The sequence below is a fragment of the Octodon degus genome, unplaced genomic scaffold, assembly GCF_000260255.1.
Source record: "Octodon degus isolate 3935 unplaced genomic scaffold, OctDeg1.0 scaffold00036, whole genome shotgun sequence".
Classification (NCBI taxonomy): domain Eukaryota; kingdom Metazoa; phylum Chordata; class Mammalia; order Rodentia; family Octodontidae; genus Octodon; species Octodon degus.
In genome coordinates, this window is record NW_004524612.1 from 5902079 (window position 1) to 5914933 (window position 12855).

General features: G+C 45.2%; 1 protein-coding gene across 1 annotated transcript in view; it reads right to left on the bottom strand.

Moving 5' to 3' along the window:
* The window catches only part of Csgalnact1 (chondroitin sulfate N-acetylgalactosaminyltransferase 1), a 193955-nt gene extending 185835 nt beyond the window's left edge, over nucleotides 1-8120 (bottom strand). The window contains exons 1-2 of the mRNA XM_004630620.2: nucleotides 7810-8120; nucleotides 7618-7705 (exon numbers count right to left, since the gene is read on the bottom strand). The gene's annotated coding sequence lies outside the window, so the exon portion shown is untranslated. The remainder of the gene's footprint in view (nucleotides 1-7617; nucleotides 7706-7809) is intronic.
* Nucleotides 8121-12855: the final 4735 nt, after the last annotated feature.

A 12855-nucleotide genomic window follows, 5' to 3' on the forward strand; every position in this document is an offset into this window, starting at 1 on the left:
ATCAAACTGAGGACCGAGCTTCCATGTGACCTTGGGGGGGCGGGGGAAACCCATCCAAACCACAGCAACCTGGCATTGATTTATAAATACAAAGATGAGAAGCAACCTGGAATCAAATTATGGTGAGCTCAACACCGAGGCTATGACACACAGTACGGACTTCAGGGGAGGAAAAGTCAGCTCACCACATAACACAAAAGCAGCTGCCCCACACTGTCTCCCACAATGTCTAAAACATCGCCCCAAAGCCTCCTGTGTCGAGAGTGGAGCTTCTAGAAGGAGACTGGATCATTCGGATGCGATGCCCAGCAGTGGATCCACCCACTTCTGAGTGGCTGACCACGCGGTTAGGAGGGCTGGACAGGCAGGACACCCAGGTGTGGCGTGGCAGCAAGCAGCGCTCCTCCGGGGCTCCTCCTCTCCCTCCCTGCTTCTGGCCCTCTGTTCAGCAGCTTTCCTGTGCCAGGCCCCTGCTCGGGCTGTGCTTTTCTTACAGCCAACTATGGATTGAAAGTGTGAATAAAAATAAACCTTTCTTCTTTTAAGCGTGGTTGTCAGGCATTTTGCCACAGTCACACAAAAGTGCCAAATACACAGAGCGTTTGATTAATCCATGCCCACCACAATCTTCATTCCACTGTTAGGTTGTGACTCACACTAAGACAGATGTGAGTTTTCCAAGACTAAGGGTAAATGTTGTCCTTCACAAGAAAGAAAGAAAAAAAGAAAGAAAGAAAGAAAGAAAGAAAGAAAGAAAGAAAGAAAGAAAGAAAGAAAAAGAAAGACTCAAAAATTACCATAAGGCTCTTTCCCACCTTCCAAGATAGCAGGCCAAAAAACTGAGAAGCCAGACACTAAAAAGAAACCCAAAGCCAAGAAGGCTGCTGCTTCCAGTGGTACTGATAAAAAGGGCAAGGTGAAGGCAAAGAAGTCCAAGAAGGGGCAGCCTCACTGCAGCTGAAATCCTGTTCCGGTTAGAGGAATTGGTAGATACTCTGATCTGCTATGTAGTCCAGAAAGGCTTTGTACAAGAGAAAGTACACAGCTGCTAAATCAGAGTTTGAGAAAAAAAGGAGAATAGTTCTTGCTTCGATCACAAAACCAGTCAGTGGGGACAAGAATGGAGGTACCCGGATGGTTAAGCTTTGAAAAATGCCTAGATACTTCCCTACTGAAGATGTTCCCTGAAAGCTCTTGAGCTACAGCAAGAATCCCTTCAGTCAGCATGTGTGGAAACTTCAAGCTAACATCACTCCCGGCATCATCTTGGTCATCCTCATGGGGCATCACAGAGGCAAGAGAGTGGTCTTCCTGAAGCAGTTGGCCAGTGGCTTGCTACTTGTGACTGGGCCTCTTAGCCTCAATCACATTCCTCTATGAAGAACACACCAGAAATTTGTCATTGCCACCTCCTCGAAGATTTGTATTAACAAAGTGAAAATCCCCAAACACCTCACTAATTCTTACTTCAAGAACAAGCAGCTGCGGAAGCCCAGACACCAGGAGGGCGAGATCTTCAACACAAGAAAGAGAGATACCAGATTTCAAAGCAGTGCAAGGTGGATCAGAAAGTGGTGGACTCACAGATTTTAGCAAAAATCAAAGCTGTTCCTCAGCTCCAGGGCTGACAGCAATCCATTTTTGCTCTGACAAATGGAATTTATCCTCATACATTAATGTTCTAAATTTCTTACTAAGAAACTAATTAAATAACTGATACTTTTTAAAAAAATTAGCATAAGAACTCTAATGAAGTAAATCACATATTATTTTCTTCTTCTTCCTCTTGTTAAGACTTCCACTCATGAGTACACAGCCTGGATGCTCCAGGTAAAGCTACATACTCACATGTTTTATAAAGTGAGTGAACACAGGAGGACACACAGTCCTGGCCACAGGCTTCATTACACACAAGTGTTTGGTTTTACAGCATTCCCGTCAATGCTGCTGAATATTTCTCTAATTAATTCCTTTTACGGATTAAATGAACCTAGTTGATTTCTGTTTCTTAAAACCAAGAATGCCAAATAATTTCTGCATTTTATTTTGCCAATAAGTGAAGTTTTAAAAATTAACCATCATCAAGAAAATTAATTAGTCATCTTAAAAGAAGATTTAAATTTTAATAATTAAGAAAAAAAAGCCAAAACTTCTAGGTAAACATTATCCCTTTGAAGAGAACATTGGCATTTTGAAAACAAAATACAGTCTTTTTCTCGTTTCTCTGTGGATGACTAAGACCTTCAGCAGAGATGGGGGTCCAATCCAAGAATTTGTATCTGGTAACCACAAAGCACACAAAAGCCTCAGTGTGCATCTGGAGAGCTTAAAATATACAATACTGTATTAAAACATTTGAACGTGACCCTTAAGTATCATTTCTGATTAGTGTATATTTTTTAAATAACTTCTAGGCTGGGGATATAGCTCAGCAGCACAAAACCTGCCTGGCAAGTGGAAGGTCCTGAGTTCAACTCCAGACACCAAAATAAAAATAAAGAACTTTAACAAAGAATTTAAAGTATCAGCTTGAGTCAGAAACTTGCTTAGTAGAAGAGATGAATTTTATGAGAAGAGGGCTAGACACTATGATTATGTCTGTAACATAAAAATTTAAGTCACACTGAGCGTTGCAATTCCAGATGGTTTGTAATTCTTATTCTTCTTGCCCTTCTGCTCTGTGTCTTTCAGCCCCATCTAGCACAGTCCTTACCAGGCAGCGCCCTTACCTTTCTGCCCGATCTCCCACATCCACTCGCAGAATCCTGTCTGGTGTGATTCCAGTTTCTTTTCAAATTCTTTAAGAAAGATACTGTATTCTGAGTCAGAACTTTGATGTCCAAAGAGAACCGCTCCCTAAGTGTTAGCTGAAGGTTTCAAAGTGTCACTCTTTCCAAACTGTGGGGTCACCTGCAGCTGCAGAGCCATGCTTCCCCGAGAGGAAGGTGCATTACCATGATGAGGGAGACAAAAGCGAAGAGGAAAGTGGCCAGCTTCTCCTGAGCGATCATACCAAGCCCCAGAGCCTGTCAGGCCCTCTGCTTGTGAAAGGATATTTCTGCTTTTAATCATAAAATTAATTTTTTAAGTGTCATACAAGTATTTCTGGATGGGCAATAACAACCTAATTTCTTTACTGCACAAAAACAGGTGAGGAAGTGAGTAATACTGAATCAGATTTTAACTGCCCAAAACAGACAGTAAGAAAAGGGATAATAAGATCTGAAATTAATTCCAGATGGCCTTACCAGTACAAATGTTTGTTTTATCACTGTTTATTAAATGACAGGTTTATTTATTTTGTAAGTACAAATGATTTAAAAATCGAAGCAAAGAGAAATAAAGCTGGAAGAATAGTCTCCAAATCAAAGAAATGCTTTCTATTTCTCCTGAAAGAAAATCATCCTCATAGAAGCAAGCACTTGGGCTTTCTTTTCACTTTGCATTGTGACAAACTACACACAAAGCAAAATTTATCACTGGAACCATTTGGAAGCGCACAGCTCAACAGCGTTAAGTACATCCACAGTGTGCGAAGTCTAATTCGCTGACTTGCGGCCAACCTCAAGAACTTCTTCGTCTCATGAAAGGAAACGGTACACCCACTGAACAAGTCCCCACTGTCCCTCCCCACCAACCTCTGGCAGCCTCCCCTGCACTCTGTGTCTCTATAAATACTCTAGGTAGCTCATGCAAGTGGAACCGCACAGAATTTGCCTGTTAGGCCCAGCGCGATGTCCTCAAGGCTCATAAAGACTTGGAGAAAGTCTCAGAATTCCCTTCCTTTTAAGACTGATCACCATCCCTTTGCAGAGAACACTTTTGCATAATCGATTCATCTAAGAAAGCCTTTTCAGGTTGCTCCTGCAATCTTTGACTAAAGTGAGTTAGCCAAGCATGCCCTGGTGCTGGAGGAGACCAGCTGGGCTCAAATCCTTCTTCATGGTGGCACAGAAGAGACAAAGCTTAAAAAGAAAATAAACAGTCGAGGAAGGGCAGGCACACTATCAAGCCAGGCAAAGGAAAATGCTGACAGCGATAGGGTCTAGCGAGGGTTTCCAGGCACCAGAAGCTCATCCAAACATGGGTTTGTGACTTTGACTAGGAAGAGACAGCTGCTTGATCTTAAAAATGTAAAGACTGCATATTCTTTAGGGATCAGAATGGTGAATAGATGGAATCTAGCAGGTAAGTAATTATAAACAATAGGAAATACAGGGCAAAAGAGAGACACAATGGCCAGGCCACCCCAGGTTGGGCCGAGGAAAGGCTTCTCCAGACACTCCCTGCTCCCAGAGAAGGAAAGAGAGTCCCAAGGCTAGAGATGGGGGAGGCCCTGAGGGTTGGAAAACGCAGAAGAAGCCATAGAGGAGAGACGCTGTAGTGCTGGCTTGGTAGCTTGGGCCTAATTTCCTCATAGGAAATTGCAGTAAGCAGAACCTTAAAGCAGAATAAAGACAGGAAACAAAGCCTAATCATGTATCAATCAACAGGAAGAAGTGAAAAACAGCCAGCAGGCACACGCCACTGGGTACCCATCCTGGTACCAGCGTGAACCTCTTGGGGTGGCCTCAAGGGTGGAAAATAGACTGTGGCTCCAGAGAATTCAGGTGGTCAAAACCCTTAATAAATGCTTGGTGACTTTACAATGCACCTCATTCCAAGGAATAAAAGTATCTTAAAAGAAAGCAAGACACATGTGCAACTGAAGGCTACTTACTGAGACACAAACTGTTCTACCTGATTATCTGGCCTTCAAATATGCCGTTACTACACGATAGCTTTATGATATTACGTACATGCACAGCTCCACCAAGGGAATGGGTTCTGAGAAATGCATCATACCAGGATTCATGGAGCAAGGGTACACGAATCTTAAAGGCTACTAAGGCCCTCAGTGACACAGTCTAATGGTGCTGCCACTGGCACAAGTGGAAATGTCAGGATGCAGCACAGAGCCGTAGTCACACCTGCTTCATTCCTAACAAGACTGAATCGGCAACCACTTTATGGTGCCTACTACTGCTGGCGTGCTGGCAGCGCTCCCGAGAGCCCACAAGGTACTAGGTCAACAGAACCTTGACTTCTAGACATTGTGGAGAAGGTGGAGCATCAACTGATCAAAGGAAGGTCTACTTTCTGCTCACAAGACCATTTTGCAAACAGAAATGACAATGTGATCCAGGTAGGAGACATCTTTATTCATGTTCCGTCTCTCACTCACTCACTCACTCACTCACTCACATATTCATGTCTTGATGCAGCGCTTCACAGGAGCTGGCCCTGGTTCTCAGAATTAAGCAGTGTCTCTCTGGAGCAGCAGAGGTAAGTTTTACGATAAGTAGGAGTTCTCTAAGGAGAGATGAGAAGAATGCATTCCAGGCAGAAAAAAAGAGTGTGGAAACAATACAGTTTCAAATGGGGGCGGGCCAGGAAGTGTGAGGACCTAAGCAGACAGCATGAAAGTACAGCGCGGAAAGGGCAGCACTGAGAGACAGCAGCGCACCTCTTCCTGTCAGGAGGAAGGGAATTAAGATGTGGACATGTGGAGACATTCCAGGGTAAGGAGGGGCAGAAAATACATCAATGAGCTGTGGCAAGCTACTGAATGAAGCTAAAAACATGATGAGCGGCAATTAGCTGAGGAGGAACTGTGCTGAGGCAGGCTTCATGAGGATGTGTGCAGGACATCAGGAGCTCACGATTGCAAAACTTTTAAGGCCCAGCACCATGAAGTATTTGAATCAAACAATTAACTCCCTTGCCTGCGCTCCATCATTACTAAACCCATGTGACATGTTGCATCTGCCAAGCAGATGAAGAAACACACTCTCTGCAGGTGACACTTGGGTTTCCTGTGACCTGGGAAGGGTCTGCAGCTGTAGGTCGTTCAAATCCTGAGTCCATGAAAGCAAGCTGTCCTTCTTGGAAGAAGATGACCACCCTACCTCCCCTGGAGGACCCTCAGCTCTCTGGCAATGTCCCTGCACATGTATTGAGATCCAACAGCATCGTGACTGCCATTCAAATCCAGTGAGTGCCACACAGGCTTGCCCTCTGCCAACCATCACACCTAGAACCTGACTTTGCAGTGTAAATCTCCTGTAACTTCACGTTTGCCAAGTGAAACTCAGGCAGTTTCTGATGGCTTCTCTATGTTGCTTTTTGTCTTGATTTTTTTCTCACATTATCTCAAGGTCTTTACTAACACTGTTCTTTTCCACCACCCAAGTCAAAAACATCAAAGATCGCATGACTCACGATGGGAACAATTCCGTGTGCCCCTTCGGCTGGCCCTGCGTCACTCAGGCCTCTTAGCCACTTGACTTTTTCTACTTGGAAAAAGAATCTGTGAGGAAGTTCTTTTCGACTGTTTTTGCTTGTGTTACTAACTTTTGTAAGATTGCTTACCTTTCTATTTTCAGCACATCAAACATAGCTTTTTTTTGTCTTTGATAAAATCTGAAAATTCTCTAAAATGAAAATCAACTACATTTTGAAGATAGTTATTAATATTGGTTTTGCTATAGTTTGAGGCACAGCATATTAAAACATAATTTGCATTGTTTCAATATGTAACATGAAAGGCCAGGATATACATAATTATATTATAAAAAAAGACCTCCACATACTCTGTCATTTAATATAATGCAATTCAAATGCTCTGACTTCTCATCTTTTATCTTAATCCTAATAATAAAAATAAAAACAACACAATGCAGGAGCACGAGGAAGATCTCTACAGACATCTGAGGCACGAAGGGGGAAGGCGAAGGGTACACTCAAGGATAAATGTGCGCCCCGAGCACAGCTTACCTGCCTTCATTTTTATGTCACCGGAATCATCTCTAGAGAAAACTCAGTGAAGAATGGCTTTGCTGAACACAAGAACCACACCCACGCCTTCCCCATTCACACTGTTCCCTGCGACATTAACAATGTCCCTAAGGATCTTCCTTTGCTTTTTGTTATGTTTTTCAAGTTCAGTCTCGCCAGATATAATAAAATGCTTTCCTGCAAAGAATCCTAAACTTCCCAGTGCCTCCAGCAGCGCTCAAACAACATTGCAGAGATTTACATTTCCCAGGCTGAAAGCAGGCGTCTCGTCCAGCCGGGCGCTACTCTGAGATGTTATGAGTTTAAACAATTCATTCTTCGGTTTTCTAAACCATTTTATTTAAAGAAATAGTTCGTAGCATAGTCAACATTATGGTACCATTTACAGGAGACCATATTCTAGAAAGATTAATTTACTATTTTGTCCCAACTTACGAAAAGGACAGAAAAAGTTCCTCTTTTAGTGATTCAAAAAAGAGAGAGAGAGAGAGAGAGAGAGAGAGAGAGAGAGAGAGAGAGAGAATTACATAGCTCTTCGAGCTGTGTGTAGATTTAAATCACTTGACAACTGGACGACAGATACATACAAAAACCTGGCAAAGTTAAATGTAGATTTCAGTCTTTTAAAACTGTAAAAGAATTCAATGTCAAGTAATTTTTTGTATTACTTGGAAAAAAGTATTGCTATCGCGAGTTAAAAGCCCACTGGAACTACTGAAAACAAAATGAAATATAGCATGTTTCAAACATATCCAGCACTGAATGCCGCAGCTCACTTACCTGGCAGCGTGGGCGCGGGTCAGAGCGGGGCTACATCGTTCCTGCACCGGGAAGCTGGCGTGGCTGCTCTCCTCGAAAAGAGAAGGATCTAAAACAGAAGGGGGGAAAAAGGTCAGGTGACATTACAGTGTGATAAAAATGTTTCATCATTTAGTACATAATGAACAGCAAACAATTCATCTCCAGTCTTACCTCCAACAACCAAGACGGGTATTTTCCCCTCTCTGTTTTAATGCGTAAAATTCAAAAATACTTGATTGAAAATCAAAAATCAAGATTTAAACAAGTGAAAGCCCCGGAGAACACTGTGGGAAGCCACGCAGTGTCCTTTTCACGTGAAAAAGAACAAATAACAACACAGCCGCCCTCGCGGGGCAGAGCGGTGCGGCTGCTAGCGCGCAGCCCCCAAGCGTACTGCTGCTCCTGCAGTGGGCGCCGGCGAACCGCGCGGATCCCAGGTCGCCCCGAGCGAAGCGCCGCCCCCCGCCGGGACCACGCTCAGCGCCACCGCTTAAAAGAGAAAACAGCCGCGCAATGAAATGTTGCAAACAGAAAATCCTCGCCGAAGTTTTCCTCGGGGGAAGGGAGGGACCTACGCGCTCCGCAGGGGGAGGCGGCGAGGCGCGCCCGCTCCCGGGCAGCCGGCCAAGCGCTCGGGGCCGCCGGCGGCCGCAGCGCGGTTCCCCTGGGAGCGCAGCGCCGGCGGGGTCGCTTCCCAAGGAGCACGAGCTCCAGGGGGACAGAGCGCTGTGTCCCGCTGGGGGCCCCGCCGCCAGGCTCCCCGGAGGTGCTGGCTTGCGTCGCTCCGAGCTCATTTTATTCCAGCGTGGAGGGGACAGGAGTGGGCCCACACCACACGGTCCCTGCCTAGGAGGAATTTCATTGGAGGAAACGGATGTGTCAGCTAGGATGAAAGCAGAACGGAAAAAGGTAAAGGTAAAGGGCTGTGGCATGGCGGGCCAGTGGGCAACGCCCTGAAGAAAGCGGAGCCCACCTGTTACATGCGTTAGCAGCCCTGTCCCTGCTCGCACGTGGCCTGCTTTCCCAAGCACGATGGTGATTTCTATCCCATCAATCCTTACAATGCAAACAATGTGTGTCACACACACTCACGCTGTTGTTTCCATGTCACTTGCAGGAGTGATGACAGGGCCTGCAGGGATTATACAAGCGCCTGAGCGAGGTGCTGGGCCTCTGGGGTCTGCAGGTACTGCGCCCCCCTACCCCATCTCCCTGGGAACGCTCCTGGGGTCTGAGTGTGAAGAAGAATCTCGCTGGTTCGTTGGCATTAGCCAAGTCAGCAGGCGTGTGAGGTAGAAGAGAAGTGTGGAGTCGGCTTTCTATCCATGTCTCTTACCCCAGGTCACCGCAGGGTTTACCTTGAAGGGCTTGCCAACCGCGTAGGGCTGGTCCCGCTGACCCTACCTCACAGCCTCTGCTGTGCTGCCGCCTCCTTTGGCCGTCATCTCCTGCCTACTTCCGCCTCTGCCAGGCTAATTAATCTGTGTCCAAATGGAATTGCAGTTGGCAGGAAGGCACCAGTGTCAAAGTGGAATAATCACTTGGACCTGAATCCGAGTTGCTTTCCATCCCTGACAACAAATGTTACTTCACAGCCCGCAGGCCAAGAGTGGAAATGAATTTATAATTTGGCTTCCAATCAATCTCTCATTTTCTCTCTCAATCACTTGAAGTTTCTTCTGTCTTTTAGCATGCAGGGGACAGCTCCGGCATGGCCAACCACGGGCACAACCTTTATTGGTACCCTCACTGAATATTCACTGCCCTCTAAGTAGAAGTGGGATAATTTACATAAACCAAAATCATTTGTTTCAATCATGAAAACACATAGAGCTTCAGCTCACAGCCCCATCCAGTCGATAATCTAGCTTCTCACTGCAGCGACTCCAGAGAAACATTCACAATCTTTTCATCTACACACATGGTAACCCACACTCAGCTTGGACAAACTGGTACTTGCCGAACCAAACTGCATGTTACAGTAACAGAGAGTTTCTCTTCTTCCTCTTTTCCTAGTGAGAGAACTCATTAAAACTCTGCTCCCAGGCTCTGGGAAGCACACGTCTTCTGAGCAGCTCCAAGCCTTGTGTTCTTCCAGGGGGAGGTATATCAAGCTACAGAGGAAGAGGAAAACTACTGGGAAGTAGACTCCCTCCCAAAACCTTCTTAGAAATCAGAGTGAGAGAGGAGTAGCATCACGGAAGGCTACAGAGATGACCTGCAGGCATGCTGAGGAGCTGAGGTTTATGTCCAGCTGGAAGTAAAGGAGGGAATACCAACAGCCCGCAGTGTGCCCCACACCGTGCTCCACATTACCCATGAACTCAGTGAACGATCAACGTCCCCAGTGGCGCTCTGAACATGTGGGTTAATATTCCCACTTTATAGACAGGAACATGAGGGGTTAACAGATTTCCTTGGCTGTGTTGCTGCCACATACACAAGTCCTGGTCTCTATGTGTGGGTCTGTAACAGGGATGATGAGTGTCAGAGCGGCTGGCCCCATGAATTGGTGGCCAGGCAGACGTGCCACCAGCATCCAAAACCTGCCATCCAGGCCTCGGGAACACAGCCCTCCCCAGAGCCCACACTGCAGACACACTCTTGGGCAAGGCTTCCTGCACAGCAAAGGGTAGCACAGCGAGAATGTGCTCAATGTAACAACAAAATCCAGCGACTAACTGGAGGGTGGAAGCACAGCCTTGCTCTGTGCAATTCAAAAAGTGACACAGGTGTCCCTCGGTCCATTGGGTCTGGGTCTGGGCCCCTCCCCTGTTGTCTGATGCACTCTGTGTTCTTGACAATTTAAGCCCAGAGAATGAGATTATGGTGGAGCTTATGTGGCCTTGAGCGTTGTAGTCATGGCGAGAGAAGGCCAAGGTACACAGAATGGCTGGGAGAGGTCCGTGGAAAAATCACACACTTGGGGATGTTTTCCAAGTAGAAGTCTAAAGGCTGAGAAGACTCAGCCCCAGTTAGCCATCGTAATAGTTCATCACACATAAATTTAAATAAGTGAATAAATCAGCTTTTAATCCTGTTACTAGGAAAAAAAAAAAAAGGCTACCAACAACTCCCAGTGAAAAGAGTGGTCAGGAACACTGAACATGAGCACTTTGTGAACTGCAATGCTCTAACAGTCTAAATTCCACTCTAGACAATGTACATGCAAATAACATAAGCAACTTCATTCCCATCTTCATTCCCAAAGAGCTCCAAAAGCATAACTGGCATACAACTACCTTAAATTTCACAGCTTCCTCACTCCTGTCAATTTAAATCCTTAATCTTATGTCAACTTCCGCCACATATGTGTCAGGCATGTTGACCCCTAAAGTATGAGAATGGGGTGGGGGTGGGGGCTAAAACCTTAGCCTCTTCCCATCAGCCTGGCCTAAATAACAAATGAAATACATCAAGTGGCCAGACAGGCACCTGCCTACTAGGGCCTTCCAGGGAGATTTTCTTTGCACATAATTGGATATGGTCACTTTTTAAATGCAGAAAAGTCAATGGCAATCCCTGGGTCATGGTACTGGACTCTGGAGCCAGGGTGGGGTCAGCTGTGTAGCCAACTTCTAAAATTAACATCTTTCTCAAAACATTGTTTCAGAAAAGGAAAGTGTCCTTGGATGCTACACTTTACAAATAGCATGTTACTATATTCTTAACCGCATTCTTTCCACATTAAATAATTTTACTGCAAATAGAATGCTTTATGGCACAACTGACTTATTTAAAAGTCATGAGTTCTTCCCCAAAAAGATAATTTTTCTGTCATTCTAGAAACGAAAAACAGCAAAATGTCTGCATCCTGGTCTGGAATGCACAGATGCGGAGTAAGTGAAAAGATATCTATTTCTTATTTTTAATCCTTCCATGGAAGGAGGGTCACCCTTATTTTATTAGCTTTAGGTTCTTATTCTGATACATAATCTCCAGCAACAAAATTATATTATTAAATTAAAGTTTCCTTGTACGCACCTATTACTGCCTTAAAAGGTCTCAAATATTATATGCTAAATATTTCCAAAAGCCTCACAACCCAGGCACAGGTATCCCATGAGCTCCCAATTCGGACCCCTTTACATAGCCAGCATGTGAACTAACAACAGAGAAAACGCAGTGATTCACAGCCCATGCCAACTAGAGATACAAATAAAATACTTTGAGACTGGAAAGAAAGGGTGACTAATTGAGATTGGAGAGGGTCAGACTTACAACTCATTTCTTTGAAAGGAACAAAATTGATTCTAATTTGTCATTGGTTGTAAGACCCATAACAAGATCTTCTCCTAAATCAGTTAAGGTATGGACAGACAGCTGATGTACCTCAGCAAAAGCCATAGTCACGCTCTTCACTCAGGGGTTCATTGTACTAGACAGCCTTTCCACAAGCCTTTCTGGGCTGGGCCTGTCTCTGCTAAGAGCCTGCAGCTGCTCAGCTTGGGCTTGATACCATCTCTGATGCTAATGAGGCATGAACAGTGGTTCAGGGAGATCTGCCATACTTAGTCCTGCCCAGAACAAGAGATTTGGCTTTTCCCATTCATTAGGTTACTATGAGACTTTAGACAAGTCCTAAATGGATAGGAGTTTCCAGGTCCAGATCTATAAAAATAAAAGCTTTAAACTAAATCTGTGATCGTGGGTGAGGGAAGGTGATCCTGGACTGTTGCCTCCACATGCAGAGCTGGCAATCCTTGGGCAAGAAGCGGAGTTACAGATTGCAACAAGCTCCACGTGTGAAGGATGGGGGTGTGGAGAAGCAATCCACCTGAGGTGTGATGATTATGGAGGAGGAATGTAAAAACTCCCATGACACTGAAAGTTATGGGCATTCTGGGTATAAAGACTTTGCAGGCTCACTGATACAGAGTAGGTAAGACAATCAACCAGCACCACCGGTTGTCCAGCAACCAAGTACCTTGCACTAGGACCTTTCCAACAGAGAGCTGGTAGCCAGAGTTACACAAGCACAGCCCTTCATTCACCAAAGTCAAGTCACCCCAAAGAAGACTCAGTGATCAAGAAGAGCTCATCTAGGATGCACAGTCCCAGGTTCAAAGAGAACAAATGTGCCTTCCAACCCCTTGCACTCCAGCACACCAAACCCAACACAACAGAAGTGCAACATGGATAGGGCACAGGGCCCTGGTTCCAAAATGCCAGGCCTCCTTCCAGTTCTGCCATTAGGAAACAGTATGAACTTGGACA